The sequence below is a fragment of the Artibeus jamaicensis genome, unplaced genomic scaffold (genome assembly GCF_021234435.1).
Source record: "Artibeus jamaicensis isolate MK-2021 breed Jamaican fruit bat unplaced genomic scaffold, CSHL_Jam_final scaffold_286, whole genome shotgun sequence".
Lineage (NCBI taxonomy): Eukaryota > Metazoa > Chordata > Mammalia > Chiroptera > Phyllostomidae > Artibeus > Artibeus jamaicensis.
The window spans coordinates 13,983,575-14,003,778 of record NW_026522034.1 but is presented as its reverse complement, the minus strand read 5'-3'; the positions used below and the strand labels follow the sequence as shown (position 1 = coordinate 14,003,778).

Genomic DNA, 20,204 nt, shown 5'->3' with positions numbered 1-20,204 from the left:
AACTTAGATGATACTTTTACTCAACTCATTCTATGAGGTCAGTATTATCCTAAAACCAGATCCATACAGATGCCACAGGAAATAAAAATGACAGGCAAGTGTCTTGTACAGATACATACCTAAATATCCTCAATAAAAGACAAACAAATTGAATTAAGCAACATATATAAAGAATAATACACCATAACCTAGTATATAATAACCAAATTTATCTCAGGAATGCAAGATTGGTTTAATATACAAAAATACATTGCAGCATTTTGTCATATATACAGAACAGAAGCGGAAAACAATATGGTTATATCAATTGATGCAGGAAAAAAACATTTGACAAAATCAAATGCTCTTTTATGATAAAAACTTTTAAACTGATAAAAGGTAGTGATGAAAAATCCTCATTTAACATCACACCTAATAGTGCTTTTCTCTTAAGGTCAGGGACGAGAAAAGGATGTCCACTTTTACCGCTATTATTCTACCATGTCCTGGAAGTTCTAGTTTGGGCAATCAGTCAGGAAAATAACATAAAGTAGAGCAAGGTAGAGCAAAAAGAACTAAAATCATCTCTATTCATAGATGACATAATCTTCTGTGTAGAAACTCCTCAGAAATCCACATGCAAGAAAATATAGAAAGTAGTAAGATTTCGGCCAGATTGCAGAATGCACTGCATTTCTATACACTGGCAGTGGACAGTCTGAAATAGATTTACAAAAGCAATTCCACTACAATGACTTTATGGTTTTAATTAAATTTAATGCAGTAACATCGTTAATAACATCATGTAAGTTTCCAGTTTACACTTCTATAACACATCACCTGTATACTGACTGCATTGTGTGCTCACCACCCAAAGTCTACACACCTCTGTCATCCCATTTGAACCCCTGGACTCTTTTTATCCCCCTCTCATCACCCTCTCCCAGGGAAACACCAAGTGTTGGAGAGGAGTGCAAACTGCTGCTGGTGGGAATGAAAATTGGTGCACCTTCCATGGAATGCAGTATGCAAAAACTGAAAAAAAAATGGAAAACACTTATTCATAAAGATATATGCATGCCTATGTTTATTGCAACATTAGTCACAGTAGCCAAAACGTGGAAACAACCTAAGCATCGTTTGAGGGATGATTGGACAAAAAAGATGTGGTACGCATATGTGATAGAATGCTGCTCAGCCATGGAGAAGATGAAATGCGGCCATTGGTGACAAGGCGAAGGGGTCTTCAGAGTATCATGCTAAGCAAAATAAGTCAGGCCAAAGAGGGAGAAGAAGTATATGGTTTCACTCATATATGGGATATAAAGCCGAAAGAAAGAAACAAATTCATAGACATGAACTATAACTTTGAAAAGAATAAAATAATTGAGAATAAATTTCACAAAAAAAGTGTGTTTACAAAGAAGATAACAAATCCAGGTAAAATAATTAAACTGGACCTCTACTTCACACTAAATTCAAACATTACTCAAAATGAATCCAATATCAAATGTATATGTAACTCTTAAACAAAAACGTAGGTGTAAATTTTCAAGACCCCGAATTTGAAAATATTTTGTTAATTCTAACATCAAATGTATATGCAATAAAAGAAAACATTTATAAATCGTAATTAATCAAAATGTAAATTGTGCTTGAAAGAATGCTACTGAGAAAAAAGACAACTCAAAAACAGAATATCAGCAGTGTGTTGGTGTGAGAGCACCTCCAGGTCTCTCCCGGTGAATCATAGCAAGTTGGACAGCTCTAGTTCAACACAGAATTCCCTGCTCCTCACACCAACATGACTGAGAAATCCATGCACTGAGTGAGGTACCTGACAGTTGGCCCACCTGAGCAAATAGCAGACTGGACAGGAGATGGGCAAGGACAGTGATGGAAGCCACTGGCAGTCTGGTACTCACCATGGTTCCTAAGGAACTGAGAGTACTGAAGAGTCAGGGTACAAAGTCCCACTGGGGAAAGGGCAGAGATAACAATCGAGCCTGGGTGGCTGGCGCACACTGAAGCTGGGCACAGGGTCAGGGACAGAGCTGTGGTGTAACAGGTCACAGCCTTCCACAGCTCACCAACTGAACAAAAGATTCCAATGATGATGGATATGATGGAACTTCCCACCCCACCCCTCTGTGGTCCAACTGGCAGTAAAATCCTGACTGGGCAGATCAATAAAAAGTTTTAAAAATCTCTCCACTCCTTATTAGTCAGTATTCGTTGTGGCTAAACCCACTGGAGAGAGCAGAGACCAGCCATACAGACTCACTGCACACTGCACACCTCTTCCCCACACATTGCATCACAGCCTGGTAGAGGCTGCTGAGTGAACTGAGGCAACGCAGCTCTGCAGCTGGACCAACTCAGACATAGCAGCCCTTCAGGCAGCTCCTGGCTATAGGAAGGCAGCACCAGGAATGCACAGGAGACACACAGTCTGCCACTTCCAATCCATGGGAGTGGTGCTTCAGGCCAAGGTGACCGAGTCTTAAGGGGGACATTCCCCTCCTTAGTGACCTTGGGGTGTTTTCCATGGCTGAGGTAACACTGTTCCAACACCCTAGAAGTCCCAACGGTGTGGGCGAACACTTGCTCTTCATCACCACCTACTGGAAAACCAAAGAAAGACATCTACGCATCAACCTGTTAAAACACTGAAGTGTCAAATACCTAATTTAAAAAAATGTTTTTACTTCCACAATGCCCAAGCAAAAAAAAATAACCCGTCAACTACAGTGAATAACCAAGGTAGCAAGGCAATTAAGAAAGAAAATGAAAAGTCTCCAGAAAATAAATGGAAAAACATGGAAGATTGTGATTTAATTTATGGAAAATTTAAATTTGCAGTTTTTAAAAACTCATCAAAATACAAGAAAAGTAATTCAACAAGCTCAAAAATAAGATCAATGAACAAAGGAGTACTTTACCAAAGAGACCGAAACTATAAAATACAAACAAACGAATTCTGGAGTTAACTCAATAAATGAGATGAAGAAAGAACCAGTGTGCTTAAAAAAGAGAGCAGACCAAATGGAGGAAATAATTAGTGACATAGAAGATAGAAATCTAGAAGCAGATCAAAAGGAAGAGGGAGAATTAAGAGTAAAAAGAAAAGGATAGAACTCTATAGGAACTATCCAACTATGTTAGAAATAGCAATATAAGTATAACAGACTAAGAGAGGGAGAAGAACAGGGGGAGGCAACAAAGAGCCTATTCAAACAAATAATTGATGAGAACTTCCCAAACCTATGAAAAAAACTGTATCCCCAAATCCGAGAAGCTAGCAGAACACCTAGCCATCTCAATCCAAAAAAGGCCTTCTGCAAGGTGCATTCTATTAAAATTGTCAAAAAATAGCAAGAAAGAAAGAATTCACAAGGCAGCTGGGGAAAAAATATATGGTAAATTATAAAGGAAACCCCATTAGATTATCATTGAATTTTTCAGCAGAAATCTTACAAACTAGGAGAGAGTGGAATCAAATTGTTCAAATTATTGAAAAAAATTAATCACTAGCCAAGAATAATATGCCCAGCAAAGTTAACCTTTAGATATGAAGGACTAATATAGTCTTCTGTAGACAGAGGAAAACTAAAGGCACTTGGTACCACAAGGCTTACATTATAATAAAATTTGAAAGATGCTCTATTATCTGAAACAGAAATACAATAGGATACAAAATTACAAGTAAGATGACTAACAGATAACAGAAGCAGGAAATTGCAACCCTTGTACAGAATAATGTATTAAACACTTAAATATAATATAACAATTAAAGGAAGCAAAAACACTTTAAAAAAGATAAAAGTAACTGCAATTTGAAAATAAATGCACAGCACAAAAAGGAATAATTTGTGACACAGAAACATAGAAGGAGAGGGGGAAGAACTAAAATTGCACAGGTGAATAACGATAAGATGCAATAAGAAAAAAAGGACTACTATATATATGAAATTTCTTTTGCAAATACTTAATAGTAACCCCTCAAAATCTAGAACTGAGATATTTAATATTAAAAGGGCACAAAGGAAAATCATAGAATACCACCAAATGAAAATAACAGAAACACCAGGGAAATGAAATAATGGAAAAACAACTACTAAAAAACAAAAGATAAGATAGCTACAGGAAGTCCTTAAGAGTCAATAATCACCCAAAATATAAATGAACTGAATTTACCAATTAAAAGGCACAGAGTAATGGAGCAGATCAAAAAGCAAAACTCAACCATATGCCACCTTTGGGAAACATATCTCAGCTGCAAAGACAAATATAGACTCAAAGTGGAAGGATGAATAATAATACTCCAAGAAAATGGCATCCGGAGGAAAGTGAGTGTAGCCATATAGATCAGACAAAATAGATTTGAAGATAAAATGATAATGCACAAAGATGCATATTTTATAATAATAAGGGAATAATACACCAAGAAAAATTTACTTATTAATACATATGCAACCAACTTGGGAAGAGCAAAATATATAATAAAACTACTAACAAAACTAAAAGGAGAAACTGCCAAAATAAACCCACGAGTATAGTAGGGAACCTGAAAACAGCCCATTGACAGCAATCAATAGATATTCAAATTGAAAATCAATAAAGAAATATTGGCCTTCAATGATATATTAGATCAACAGACATAATTGATATTTACAGAGCTTTCATCCCAGAACAACAAAATATACATTTTTCTCCATTGCCTAAGAAACATTCTCAAGGATAGACCACATAATGGGCCACAAAAACAGCCTCAACAAATTTAAGAACATTGAAATTATGTCAGGAATATTCTCTAACAAAATGACTTAAGATTAGAAATCAAGTGCAAAAATAAAATGGGAAAAAAACACAAATCCGTGGAGATTAAACAACACACTACTAAAAAACAACTGGGTCAAAAAAAAGCAGAAGGTGAGATTAAATATAGAGACCATTGAGAATGACACTATGACATAAAATTTGGGGGATACAGTAAAAGAAGTAATAAAAGGGAAGTTTATATCATTATAGGCCCACTTCATAAAACAAGAAAAATATCAAATAAACAACCTAACATTTCACCTTAAGGGACTAGAAAAGGCAAAAAGTCAATAGGAGGTAGGAAATAATAACAATTGGAGCATAATTAAACAAAATGAAGAACAGAAACACAGCAAAATAAAATAATGTAAGAAAGATCATTCTTTCTTTAAAAAGATTGGCAAAGCTCTGTTAAACTACTAAGGAAATAAATGAAAAGACTCAAACAAAATTATAAATGAAAGAGAATTTACAATGGGTACTACAGTAATATAAAGGGCTATTCAAGAATACTATGAAATTCTATACACTACCAAATTCAATAATGTAGAAGAAATGGACAAGTTCTTAGAAATATTTAACCTCCCTTAACTGAAGCATGAAGAACTGGAAAAGCTAAACAAACTAATCAACATTAAAGATATTGAAAAAGTCATAGAAAAACCAAATTAAAAGAATTTTAATTCTTTTAATTAAAAGAATCCAGGATCAGATGGCGTCAGTAAGGAATTCTACCAAAATTTCAAAGAAGAATTAATGCCCATATTTCTCAGACTCTCAAAAAATTGAAGTGGCATTACTTTCTAGCTCATTTTGTGAGGCGATTATAATCCTGGCAAAAACTACACACAAAAAAGAAAATTACAGACCAATATCTTTGATGAGTATAGATGCCAAAATCTTAAAGAAAATGCTAGCAAATCAAATATTAAAATACATTAAAAAGATAATAATACATGACAATCAAGTGGGATTCTGCTTAGGGGCAAAAGGATGGTTCAACATATGCAAATTAATCAGTGTGCTATACCACATTAGCAAAATAAATAATATGAATTATATGATCTTATCAATAAATGCAAACAAGCATTTGACATGATACAACATTTACTTATAATTAAAAATATAATAAAATGGTGCTGGAATGAAATCACCTCACCATAATAAATCAAATATGACAAACTCACAGGTAATATCATACTCCATGGCAAAAAGCTGAAAGCATTTCCTCTAAGATCAGGAACATGACAAGGATGTCCATTCTCAACACTGTTATTCAACTTAGAACCATTAGTCCTAGCTAGGGTAATGAGGTAAGAGAAACAAATAAAGGTATCCAAATTGGAAATAAAAAAGTAAAATTGTCACTTTTTGCAGATGACATGATTCTTTATATAGAAAACCATAAAAGACTTAAAAAAAGACTCTATCAAAAATTATTAGAAATAATAAACAAATACTGTAAAGTTGTAGGATATGAAATTAATGTGCAAAAATCCATTGCATTCCTATCTACTAACAATAAAATTTCAGAACAGAAATTTTTTCTAATTGAATTTGCAATTGCATCAAAAACGTAAAATGTGTTGGCATAAATTTAGCAAGGAATGTGAAGACCTGTACATTAAAAACTGTAAGACATTGATGAAAGAAATTAAATGTTGTGGACCGCTCTGCCTGGTTTCAGGAATTGTATCTCTACCCCCTGTGGCTAAGGATGAGCAAGCCACGACCTCTGAAATGTGAGCCGCAGGAGACAAAGCTTGACTCTGGTAGCAAATGCTGCCTCAGTTTCCTCCCTGCCCCCAAAGCTTGGTGGGAAGTCCTTGATGGGTAAGACCCCTCAGAGGAGGGGCAACCTAGGCCAGACATGATCACTTGGGAGGCCTTCATGGAAGGACTGGTGGGGGCGGGGCTGCAACAGAGAGCAATGAACTCTCACCCCCCCACTTTGACAAAGCCAGAGTCCCCATGTTTTCTGGGAGAAGCACTTCTGGCTCTAATCCGCTTAAGCCTGATACCTGATGGGGAGAGGTGCAGATCCTTGCCTTGCTAGAGCGTGTCCTGGGGAAAAATCTGGCATCACAAAGACTTCCTGAAAAACCTGTGAAATCTGCTCTGCTAAGAGCGCTTTCATTCATATGTTAAGGGTTCGAGCAGGAAATGAGTATGTCTCCCAAAGTTTCTGCAGCCCCCTTCCCTGACAGACACTGATTTAAACTAAGCCCTCGGATTTCTTTGAAATGTTATCTACTGTTTGATCCTTTGCATCCTGTATTCCTGTGTATTATAATCCAATAAAAGCCTTTCTAGGAAGGGGCTCAATGCCTTTTTCCCCTGAGAAACTGGCCACTGCTCACAGCCTTTTTCCTCTGGGAAACTCGCCACCTCTCCTCCCCAAGTAGATCACATCATGTCTCAGTCATGTTTGCTCTCATCTGTGGCACACAGGGGGACTTGCGAGGAAAGTCACCCCAACAATTAAAGACACAAAGAAATTAAAAGATTCTTTGTGAATGAATTGGAAGAATCAACATAGTTAAAATGGCCATATTATGTAAAAAAATACAGATTTAATTCAATCTCCATCAAAATCCAAATGGCAGTTTTCAAAGAAAGAAAAAAATCATCAAATTTGTATGAAATCACAAAATACCCTGGGTAGCCAAAGCAGTACTGAGTAAAAACAACAAGGCTGGTGATAGCACACTTCCTGATTTCAAATTATACTACAAAGCTCCAATAATCAAAACGGTATTTTATTCAGAGAAAAAGTCACACAGACCATTGTAACAGAAATATACCCACATAAATATAAGCAACTAATATTTGACAAAGAAGCCAAAAATATACAATGGAGAAAAGAGAATCTCTTCACTACATAGTGCAGGAAAAATTGGAAAACCACATAAAAAATAGTGAAACTAGACTGGTCTTTGACACCAAAGATAAAATATAACTCAAAAAGGATCAAAATACAAGGCCACAGTAATATACATAAAAGGAAATATAGTTACTGATCTTATGGACCTTGGTCTCAGACAGGATTTTATAAATTTGACCTTAAAGGCAATAGAAATAAAAGCAAAAATAAATTGGGTTGCAGCAAACCAAAAAACTTCTGTACAGAAAAACAAATAATAAATAAACCAATTTAATAAGAGAAAATATTTGCAAACAATACATCCAATAAAGGGTGAATTTCCAGAATACCTAAAGACTCATACAATTCAACAACAAAAAGAAACAAATTACCCAATTAAAAAACGGGTAAAGGACCTGAACTGATGCTTCTCCCCAGAAGACATATATTTATATGGCCAAGAGATACATATAAAGATGCTCAATTTTACTAGCTATAAGGGAAATGCCAATCAAAACCAAACTGGAATACAACCTCACACAGGTTAAAAAGGCTATTATCAACAAGTAATAATGAATGTTGAAGAGGAAGTAGGTAAAAAAACCTAATTTACTGCTTGCAAGAATGTAAATTTGTGCAACCAATATGAAAAAACAATATGAAGATTCCCCCCTAAAATAAGAATAGAGCTACCATATGACCCAGTAATTCCTCTTTTGGATATTTACCATCAAATTAAGCAACATGTATTTGTAAAAGCATATATACCCCTATGTTTATTGCAGCATTATTCATGGCAACCAAGGCATGAAAACATTGTAAGTGTCCTCTGGTAAATGATTGGATAAAAAAGATGTATTACATACATACAATAAAATACTATTCAGCTATAAAAAAAGGATGAAATAATGCCATTAGCAGCAAGATGGATCTGTAGTTTTAAGTGAAGTAAGTCAGACAGAAAAGACCAAGAACCATATGATGTCACTCATGTGTGTAATATAAAACTTAATGCAACAAACAAAAAAGACTCAGAGACACAGACAACAGTATAGTGGTGACCAGAGGGGACAAGGGTGGGGGAGGTTGAAGAGGAAAAAGGCAGTCAAATACATGGTGACATAAGGAGACTAGACTTTAGGTGATGATTACTCAATTCAATATACAGATGATGTATTACATAGTTGTACACTGAGAAGTATATGATCTTATTAACCAACCAACATCATCCCAGTAAATTTAATTAAAAACAAGAGGAGGAGATGAGTCTGAACCCAGCTCCATGTCCTCAAAGCTGGAGCCCTGGCTGCACCCAGACGTCTTCAGCACTGTGGGTGAGCTTTGTTGCTGTAACTGTGCAGGGGCAGTCATGGTGTAACTGTATGATGTGGGTTGTGGGGTTAGCAGAGAGAAGCCTAGAGGGGACTCTGGGAAGCTCTTTTCTAAAGAGGAAGCTTAGAGAGGGGACCCAAAGCAATGACCTCACTTTCTGATGATAAAGCCCAACAGTAGTTGGAACCCTGGTAACCAAGCAGCAATGTTCTTGAGAAGGCTCTGTCTGCCCAGCCCACTTAGCTAGAGAGACTCGAAAGAAAAACAAGTTCTCTTGCTGTGTCCCCAGATCTCAAGCTGTGGCCTCAGGAAAACCTGCACTGATGGCCTGTTCCAATGCTGTAGATGTTGGGTCAGGTCTCATTTCATGTGTCTTTTCCCAGGGGGACCCAAAGTCAACCCAGAGAGGCCCAGGGTAGTCCTGTCCAGGTAGGCCACTGTGCTTCTCCCACCAGGGCATCTGTATGTCTTCTTTCCATGTGTGTGTGTGAAAGAGGGATTTACTTGGGGAGGGCACACTCCAAGGAAGAGCAAGCTGAGGAGAGGTAAGAAGCCTAGTAGGCTTGTCATGTTCACTCCCAGGTCAAGGTGGCCTGGATGGAAGTGGAGCATTGAACAGCACCCTTCCACCTAAGGTTTATCCCAAGTCCTGGAGGTAAATCTCATTTCACCCAGATAGAGGGCTATGTAGACAAAAATCTGCACCTGATCTGGGAGCAGCAGTTCTAGTGGAGAAAAGTAGCAGTATCTAGCATCAGGTAGGGCTCTGATGCCTCTGGACAAGGAGCTGGTCTCTGTCGTTGCAGCGCTGTACCCAGGAGATAGACAAGGAGATGATTGATGGGGACACCTGCTCCATCTCCCTGAGTGAGGGACAGGTGCCCTGTGCCACGCCACAAACAATGGCCAGGGCAAGCTTGGGGTGAGTGTGGGAGCTGAGGGGTCTCCAGATTCAGGATCTGGGAATGGCTAGGAAAGGTCTATTGCTCAGAGGCCTCCAGGCCACTCTCCAGGAACCTACCCAAGGTCTATATCCAGCTCAGTACTTAAGATTTCCATCTGAACCACCATATCCACATTCACCCAGTTGGGCTAAAGGACCTGGGGCCCATGGAGGCAGAACTTGAAGCTCTAGAATCAGTTCAAGAAATAGTATCAGACCCAGCTTCAGTGCCGGTACATTTTGAGGAGTGAGGTATAGGTGCAGAGCCAGTGTGGAAATAAAGGCTACTCTAGAACTAGAGGAATGTCTACCACCAACTATCCTGCCACCTCTAGAGGCCACTCTAGAAATTCGGCCAGCATCAACATCTATTCCATTTACAGCTCTGGAGCAAAGGCTGGCATCTGGAGCAGTTTCTACAGGAGGCGTTCAGTTGAGACAAGACCTACCACCCCTGCCAGAAGAAAAGTCACCTGGACCAGATGGTCCTGGGGCCAGCAGCCCTAAAGAAAGAACCATCATGTGCACCTGCACTGGCTCCTGCAAAGGAAGGGTTGAGTCTAGACCTAGCACCATGTGAGTCTGTACCCGGCTCCTTCAGGCCACAAGGACCTGGCACTGGGCCCAGCACCCCTGAAAGGAGAACCATCTAAAGCATCTGCACTGGCTGTTGCAGGGAACCTGAAGATGGCCTTGAAGGAAGAAGCACCACCTACACCTTCACTAATTCCTGCAGAAGACCAGGTATTAGCACTGTACCCAAAAGCCTGAGGGGAGAACCATCACCTTGCCTGTACTGGCTTTTGTGATAGATCATGAGGTGGGGCCAGACCCAGTACTCCTCCAGAGAGAGGTAGTACCTGCACCTGAACTAGTTCCTGCAAGAGATTTCGAGCTGCTACTGAAGCTAGCAGCCCTCAGGGGAGAAGCATCCCTTTCACTTGCACTGGCTCTTGCAAGAGACCATGAGTGGCACTGGAGTCAGCCATCTTCAAGGAGAAGCGTCATATGCACCTGCACTGTCTCCTTCATGAAACCAGGAGCCAACAGTGGACCCAGCACACCTGAAGGAAGATCCAATACCCGCACCAGCACTGGCTCCTGTAGAGGACCCTACAGGAGCTGATTCTGGATGCAGCACCCTTGAAGGGCTCATTGGCCCTGAAACCTTATTCAAATCACATTCTGGAGCCTCTTCATTACCCGCTCCCCAACTAAATCCTTATTTTCTTCCTTTCTGAGCTAACTTACAGTTTTTTTTTAATTTTACATTTTTGTTTTATATTTTATGGTGTCATTTTTTAAGTTTTACACAACTACAATAAAGTTTAATGTTATATTTTTAAAACATGCTCCACATCATGTGCCATCAGAGAAATGGAAATTAATACATCAAGGTGATGCCACGTCACAGCTATCATAATAGCCAAATCCACAACATGGACAAATCCAAATGCTGATGTGGATAAACAGGCACTCTCAGTCTCCACTGTTAGGGATGCAAAAATGCACAGCCATTATGTAACGCAGTTTGGCAGTACCTTACAAAAGTAAACACACCCTTCACATACAATCCGAGCAATTGTACGCTTTGGCATTTATCCAAAGGTGTTGAAAACATATCCACTAACTACCGGTACACAGATATTTATAGTAGCTTTATTCATAATTGATAAAACTTGAACATAACCAAGATGTGTTCATTGGAACAGTGGAGAAATAAAACTGTGGTGCACTGAGACAGTGAGATGTTAGGCAGCATCGTCAAGAAATGCTGTGAAGCCATGGAAATGCCTGGAGGAATTTCAAATGCATATTTCTAAGTTAGAGAAGCCAATCTGAAAAGGCTGCATAATGTATGGTTCCAACTATACGATATTTTGAAAAAGGTAAAACTATGGAGACAGTAAAAAAGATTCATGGTTGTTGCCAAGAGATGCGAGGGTGATGGGGGTATAAATAGTTGGAGCACAGAGGATTTTCAGAACAGCAAAGGTACTCTGGATAATTATAATGATGGATGCATGTCATAATGCATTTTTCCAAACTCGTAGAATATGCAAGGCCATCAGTGAGCTGTAACATAAACTAAGGACGTTGGGTGATTATGATGTGTCAATGTAGGATCATTGAAAGGGCCACCCTGGGGAGTCAGGTTGATAAAGGGGGAGGCTATACATTTGTGGAAGCAGAGGGAATAGGAAAACGTATCTGTATTTCTCCCTCTATTTTGCTGTTAACTTAAAACTGCTGTTTAAAAATGTCAATAAGAAAAGAAAAGAGGGATACTGTACAGGGGGATGCAGTCTTATTTACGAAAGTGCACGGACAATCTACTTGACTTTTAAAGTCTTTTGAATGGGCAAACACATTGGTAAAGGCTTAATATAAAGAACACTGTGGCTCTCCCTTGATTTAGACATTTTTCTGTCCCAGAAAAGTCTTGGATTTAGCGAAAATGTAAATTACAAACTCTATTTTTGGCATTATCTTACATGAAAAGATTGAGCCTGCACTTGATGATTTCGGGAAACACATCCTTTTTAAACAATAAAAAAGTTAATTGACCTTGAAATAAAACTTATTTCTTCTCTATGTGTGGACTTTTCAATTGACTCAAAGGAATTCCATAAGATTTTATAGTAAACTAATGCTACTTCAAACACAATCTCGATGAATATTATTTGGAATAGGATGAAGATGAGAGTTTTAAAATGCTCCAAAGAGAGAAGTAGGTAGGTAAGCATGCAATTCTCGTAGACTTCTTGATTAGGCACTTCCTGGGTTTCCTACAACCAAGGAAACCTCACTTGGCCCAAGTCATCTCAACATTAACGTTTCACTAACTACACGGCCAGTTCCCTAAGTGACCCTGTCCAGATTACTCTTTGATTCCATGGGCTCCTGGGACCTCTCCATCAGCTTCCCAGCAGGCGCACTTTTCAATTTCCTGCACTAATTCTCATTTGAAAACATTGCTGTGATCTTTGCACAGAGATTCCTGCCCTGCAGCGCTCACCGGATACCTTTGCTTGGGTCTGAATTCTTACAGCATACGGAATCACAGAACTGCTCTTAACCCAGCAGTGGGATTTCTACAGTTTTTATTGCACAACTTTTTAACACTCTGGCACTGGTCTTTATTGGTGCCTCTTTCCCTCTCTCCTCTGAACATGCAGCCTGTGCAGCCAGAAGGGGCACAGGCTGGTTCCTGGATCAGGTGGCCTCGAGCTGATACTTTACATACTTTAACTATTGCCTCTTGCATAGAAGGGGCCAGATTAGCCTTGTTTGGTCAGATACTTGTGGGGTTTTTTGTGTGTTTTCACATGTTTCTCATGCACAATACTATAATTTGGCATCTATATGCACTACAAAGTGATCACTCCCAAAAATCTATTGACTATCTATCAAAAAATAGTAAATACTTCACACATTTGCATGTCATCCAAGGACCATGTTCATCTCTGCATCAGCCCAGTTTTTTTGCTGAGGCCAGCACTGTTAGATACTGTGCCTGCCTAGTAGATGGTGGTCCTTGTCCTAGGGCAGGGGCTACAGTAACCATCTCACAACTTTTGATTTCAACAATTTCCTGTGGTCATAGTAGCTTCTGAGAGAGTTATTACTGTGTCAGATAGTAATTCGGCTGTTAAAAAAAGGTCTAAAGGATCGCACTTGTTTAAAGAAAAAGTCAGAGTAAGAAAGCCCAGGGCTGCAAAGTTTGCAGAAGAAAGGAAATAGCAAAGATCAGAGCAGAAAAACATGATAGAGACCAGAAAAAAATAGCAAAAATCAATGAAACTAAGAGCTGTTTTTTAAAAAGGTAAACAAAACTGATAAACTTCTAGATAGACTTAAGAAAAAGAAGATTTAGTAAATAAAATCAGAAAAGCAAGAAATGTTACAACTGATATTATAGAAATACAAAGGATCATAAGAGACTGCCATGAACAAATTGTGTGACAACAAACTGGATAACCTAGTAGTAAATTCCTAGAAACACAACTTACCAAGATCGAACCTGAAAGAAACAGATAATCTGAACATACGAATAACTAGTAAAAAGATTGAATCATAAGTCAAAAATCTCCCAACTGTCAACCATAATTAAAATTATTTTCTATTGTTGTTCAATCACAGTTGTCCCAATTTCCCCCCATTGCTCTCTCCTGCCCCACACATCTGCCCCCACAGTCAATCCCCACCCTGTTGTTCATGTCCAAGCGTCACATACTTCTTTTGTAACTAGGCCCTTCCCCTTCTTACCTCCCTTACCACCCCACTCCTCCCCTCTCCATGCTAGTCCATGTCAGTTGGTTCCTGATTTCCATGCCTCTGGTCCTATTTTGCCTGTTTGTTTGTTATGTTCATTAGGTACCACTTGTAGATGAGAGCATATGGTATTTGTCTTTTGTCACCTGGCTTATTTCACTTAGTGTGAAAAATCTCCAAGCAAAGAAGAGCCCAGGACCAGATGTTTTACCTGGTGAATTCTTCCAAACATTTAAATAATTAATACCAGTCCTTCTAAAACTCTTACAAATGTAGGAGCAGGGAATACTCCCAGATGCATTTTATGCATCCCAACCTGATGCCAGTCAAACAAGGACACTAGAAGAACAGAGAGGAGGATGGGGGTAGTTGCCAGGGCCTGAAGGGTGGGGCGAATGGGGAGATGGTGGTCAAAGGCACATACTGCAAGTTACAAAATGAGTAAGTTCTGGAAGTCTAATGTACTAGATGATTTTAGCCAACATTTCTGCATTACATTCTTAAAAGTTGGTAAGAGTAAATCTTAAATATTCTCACCACAAAACAGAAATGGTAATTATGGGAGTATTAACAATGCTGTGGTAACCATTTTGCAATGTATAAGTGTACCAAGTCAATATGTAAATAAATATAGTGTTATGTGTCAATTATATCTCAAAAAACTGAAAAACAATTTGCCATAAAAAACCCATGGCTTATATGGAAGTTTTCTAATGGGTAGTGGGTATTATAGACAATAATAATAAAAGTAGTACTAATTATTAAGCACATGCTATGTGTCCCGTAATGTTCTAAACACAGATTTTTGTCTTCGTCAATCCTCGTATCATTCTTCTGATGTAGGTAGGTATTATTATTATCCCCATTTTACAGATATGGAAGCTGAAGCATAGAAAGATTTAAGAACTTAACAGCCAAAGAGGTAATAGAGTCAAGATTCAAACCCAAACCAATCTCTTAACCTGTGTACACTGCATTTGTATTAAATTGTTCCCCTTAAGTTAAGAAATGTAAAAATGTCCTTTTTCTAAAGTCAGTCACAGTCAATATTCTTTTGTATGTTCAAAGACTCTGCAAATTTTGCCAATAGGAAGCCCTTCAAACTTACTTGAATATTCTTTTGAGTAATATTTGAGTCTTTGAGTAATTTTCTTATGTTCCATCTCAGTTCATCTGGTATTTTCCCTGCACAGCCCTAGACTGCTTCTGGATTTTTTTAGAGAGGGAATCAGCATTTCTTATATTTCTACAAAAAAAGTATAATAAAATATCTCTAAAGCAACCAATACAAACTACTACATTTATTAGCATAAAGTAAAATAATTTGCCAGTTCATTAGTTAGGGACTAGGTTGGATTTTTATTATCATGAATAAATGTTTAAAGTAATAGATTGTCTTCATTAAAGTCATGATTCCCTAAGGAGTCAAAAAAATTGATGGATGAATATGGCAATGACTTTGGAACTTGATCCTCATAGTGGAGAGCAAGGCTCAGTTCATAACTTCATGGACAATTAAGGCACAGAGACTCATTGAATCTGACAGAGTCCACCCCAGAGGACACATAAATGGAATTTAATTTATAAAGTGGCTAATTGTTCCATGCCGTTGTCACTGATAAATCAGGACATATTAATCACATCAGCATTCCTAAATCCTAGAAGATTTTGCTCTAATCCTACTCTATCCTCAACATACAGGCATATGTGCTATAAAATCAAAGCAGATCACATGAACCAGAAATTTCCCCCTTTGCCCCAAAGGTTCTAAAATTTATACAAACCCCCCAAATTTTCCAGGAGACAAATTCTACCATGTTCCTCAAAAAATATTACACTTTATACCTTAGAATCAAGTTCTACTTTTGCATTTACTTAGAAAGTTACAAAAATGTAATAAATCAAAGACTCTAAAGAATAATCAAGACTTTGGTATCAAATCAAATGTAAGTGTGAATCCCAGCTCTTAGTCTTACAAACTCTGTGACCCTTGGTGAGTTATTAAATCTCTCTATGCCTCAGTCTCTTCACCTCTTAAGTTGGTTATTGTGGTAACTGAACCTAATAATTCATTCAAATATATAGAACAAAGCCTGTTAAGTGCTCAGTAATGGTTAACTATTGCCATTGTTGACTTTTCTCTCTGTATCTCTAATGACTGTGATTACCAAGGCCACCTCTATTGGTCAAATTAGTCCAAGTGATTCTTTAGTGACAAATTAGTCCAAATTTCTCTTCTCAAACACATGAAAATTATTTCTCACTCAAGTGAAGACCACTGCAGGTGTTGGCAACTCTCCAGGGCAACTGCCCTCAGGCTGTGACTTGACAGCTCAGTCTACTCTCTGACATCCAATGGCCTGGCATTCTCCCTGACCCCGACCCTCTGACCCCAGACTTGACTGGCTAAGCCTCCAAGCCTCCCACTGGTGTCTGGTGGGAAAGCCTGTGCTTAAGTGAGAAATCAGGTTTCAATGGGGATGTTCAAGGAAAGATTGAACAACTGCTTTTCCAGAACAGAAAGAAATTTATGCATCAGAAACGGTGACTAAAAATATAACAAAAGTATATAGCTGCACAAATACCATGATTCAATCAGATGAAACAGTATAAACTTTTTCCTGGAACCTACAATAAACTTACAATAACATGCTTTGTGTTGAAGACTTCACAACAAGAAAAGAAAAGTCTGATAAGATCACCTGTTGAGAACATTGTTGATAGAAATATTTTTAAATAATGAAAAGAACATCCACGAGATTTCAGGACTGTCACATTCAGCAGAATGAAGCCCTGCAGTCAATTGGGACTCTTGGCCAACTACACAGAGAAGTCTGAGGGTGGGAATGAGGATTCATCCCAGGGCATCCCCTGAAAGCAATCGCCACCATGTAAACTGCTGTCGTGACTGTTTAGCAAATGGAAAACACTGAAAAAACAAACTTTGCCATTTAGCGGGAATAATTAAAATAGAACTTCTTATTATTCAATGAAAATATGATACAACTTTTATTAAGACTTTAAGACCAGCAGCTTGGTCACTTGATTAGAAACAGACCCATAGGTACAGAGAACAGACTGACAGCTGTCAGAGAGGAGGGGGCATTGGAGGGCTGGGTGAAAAAGGTAAAGGGGTTAAGAATAAAACCTCATCGACACAGACAACAGTATGGTCATTACCTGAGAGAAAGGAGGTTGGGGAATGGTAGAAGAGGTTAAAGGGTTGGGGACGGCAAATGGTTATGGAAAAATACTTGACTTGGGATGACAGATCACAATGAAGAGATGATATATTATAGAATTGTATACCTGAAACCTATGTAATTTTATTAGCCAATATCACCCCAATAAGTGCAATAAAAATACAAATAAATAAAAATAAACTTTGCCCAGAGCCCTCTTTTTCACTTTTAACATGATAGATGTCGCTGAGTCCTTCCCCAAGGGCTTCCTAGCAAGTGGAGTGGCCGCAACCGTCTCCAAGATGGTAGTAGTGTCCATTGAGCATGTCAAGCTGCTGCTGCAGCTACAGCATTCCAATGCCAGCAAACAAATCACCACAGATAAACAGTGAAAGGAAATATAGAAATCTGCAAGGAACAGGGAGTCCTGTCCTCCCGGGCCCATGTTATTATATACTTTCCCACCCAGGATCTCAACTTTTCTTTCAAAGATAAATACAAGCAGCCCTGGCTGGTGTAGCTCAGTGGATTGAGCATGGGCCTGCGAACCAGACAATCGCGGTTCGAATCCCAGTCAGGGCACATACTGGGGTTGCAGGCAGGTTCCCTGCAGGCCAGTTCCCAGCAGGGGACGCACAAGAGGCAACCATACATTGATGTTTCTCTCCCTCTCTCCTTCCCTTCCCCTCTAAAAGATAAATAAATAAAATTTAAAAAAAGATAAATACAAGCAGATATTCCTGGGTGGTGTGGACAAGAGAACTCACTTCTGGCATCAGGGGCTGCCACTGGGGCCACCTCATTGTATTCTGTGTATCCTCTTGAGTTTGCCCACACCCAGCCAGTTGCTGATGTAGTCAAAGATGGAGCTGAAAGAAATTCAAATGCCTCCATGACTGCCTGGTGAATGTCTACAAATCTGATGGGGTCAAGGGCCTGTACAAAGACTTTCATGTATCTCTGCAGGGTATTATCATTTGACTACTTTGGTATCTATGACACTACATAAGGGAATGCTTCCAGATCCCAAGAATACACCTATCTTCATCAGCTGGATGACCGCATAGTCTATCACAGGGGTAGCTGGGATGGCTTCCTATCCATTTGACAGTGTTCCTTGCTGCATGATGATGCAGTCAGGGTGCAAAGGACCCCCTATCATGCTCACAGGCAGGCTTCACTGCTGAAAGAACATTGCTTGCATTGCACGAAGTGCATCTTTATTCAAGGGTGTATGGTCCAAAGTTTTCAGAGGCGTAAGTGTTGATTTTTTTCCTTGTCATCTATAAGGAAATCAAGAAATTCACATAAATTATTTCTTAGCCTCCCTGACCCACAACCTAAATAGGCAATGTTGTATTATGTAACACGTCTTAAGCATTCTTGACAGAATGTTAGCTGTCTGCTTATTAAGGGCAACTATTACTGGTTGAAAATGGGAAGCAATAATATATATCTGACCAGTTTCCTCTTTTTTAATTATATTTTATTGTTTATACTATTACAATTGTCCCAGGTTTCTCCTTTTGCCCACTCCCACCCAACATCTCCTTCAGGCAATCCCCACACCATTGTTAGAGTCCATGGGTCATGCATGTATGTTCTTTCACTAATCCCTTCACCTTCTTTCATCCAGTGCACCTCTCTTCTCTGAAAGCTGTCAGTTGGTTTCACATTTTTATACTTCTGTTTCTATTTTGTTCATTAGTTTATTAGATTCCATATATAAGTGAGAGTAAGTGGTATTTGTCTCACTAACTGGATTATGTTACTTAGCATAATACTCTCCAGGTCCATCCACACTGTGGCAAAAAGTCAGAGTTCCTTTTTTACAGCTGCATAGTATTCCATTGTGTAAATGTATCACAGTTTTTAAAAAATATATATTTTATTGATTATGCCATTACAGTTGTCCCATTTCCCCTTCATTCCCCTCTACCCTGAACACCCCTCCCCCACCATTCCCACCTTTAGTTTATGTCCATGTGTCACAAGTTCTTTAGATTCTATATTTCCCCTACTATTCTTGCCCTCCCCCTGTCTATTTTCTACCTACCTTTTATGCTACTTATTCTCCGTACCTCCTCCCCTCTTCTCCTCCTCCCACTCCCCTGTTGCTAACCCTCCATGTGATCTCCATTTCTATGGTTCTGCTCCTGATCTAGCAGTCCTTTTAGTTTGCTTTTGTTTTAGGTTGTTAATAACTGTGAGTTTGCTGTCCTTTCACTGTTCATCTTTTTTATCTTCTTTTTCTTAGTTAAGTCCCTTTAACATTTCACATAATAAGGGCTTGGTGATGATGAATTTCTTGAATTTGACCTTATCTGAGAAGCATTTTATTTGCCCTTCCGAGCAATCTTGGATGTTGGTCTTTAGATTTCATGACTTGAAGTATTTCTTTCCAGCCCCTTCTTGCTTGTAAGATGTCTTCCGAGAAATCCTCTGACAGTCTGATGGGAACTCCTTTGTAGGTGACTATCCCCTTATCTCTTGCTGCTTCTAGGATTCTCTCTTTCATTTTAATCTTGGCTAATATAATTATGATGTGCCTTGGTGTTTTCCTTCTTGGCACCAACTTCTTTGGGACTCTCTGAGCTTCCTGGATTTCCTGGAAGTCTATTGCCTTTGCCACCTTGGGGAAGTTCTCCTTTATTATTTGGTCAAATAAATTTTCCACTTGTTGCTGTTCCTCTTGCCCTTCTGGTACTCCTATAATTTGGATGTTGGAACTTTTAATGATGTCCTGGAGGTTCCTAAGCCTCTCCTCATTTTTTTGAATTCTTGTTCCTTCATTCTTTTCTGTTTGGTC

General features: G+C 38.7%; 2 pseudogenes; both read left to right on the top strand.

Annotated features, from left to right (window-relative positions):
- The first annotated feature begins 10,625 nt into the window (after positions 1-10,625).
- LOC119051875 (mitochondrial import inner membrane translocase subunit Tim9-like) lies at positions 10,626-17,051 on the top strand (annotated as a pseudogene).
- A 577-nt stretch (positions 17,052-17,628) lies between these two features.
- LOC119051880 (ADP/ATP translocase 2-like) lies at positions 17,629-18,706 on the top strand (annotated as a pseudogene).
- The last annotated feature ends 1,498 nt before the right edge of the window (positions 18,707-20,204 follow it).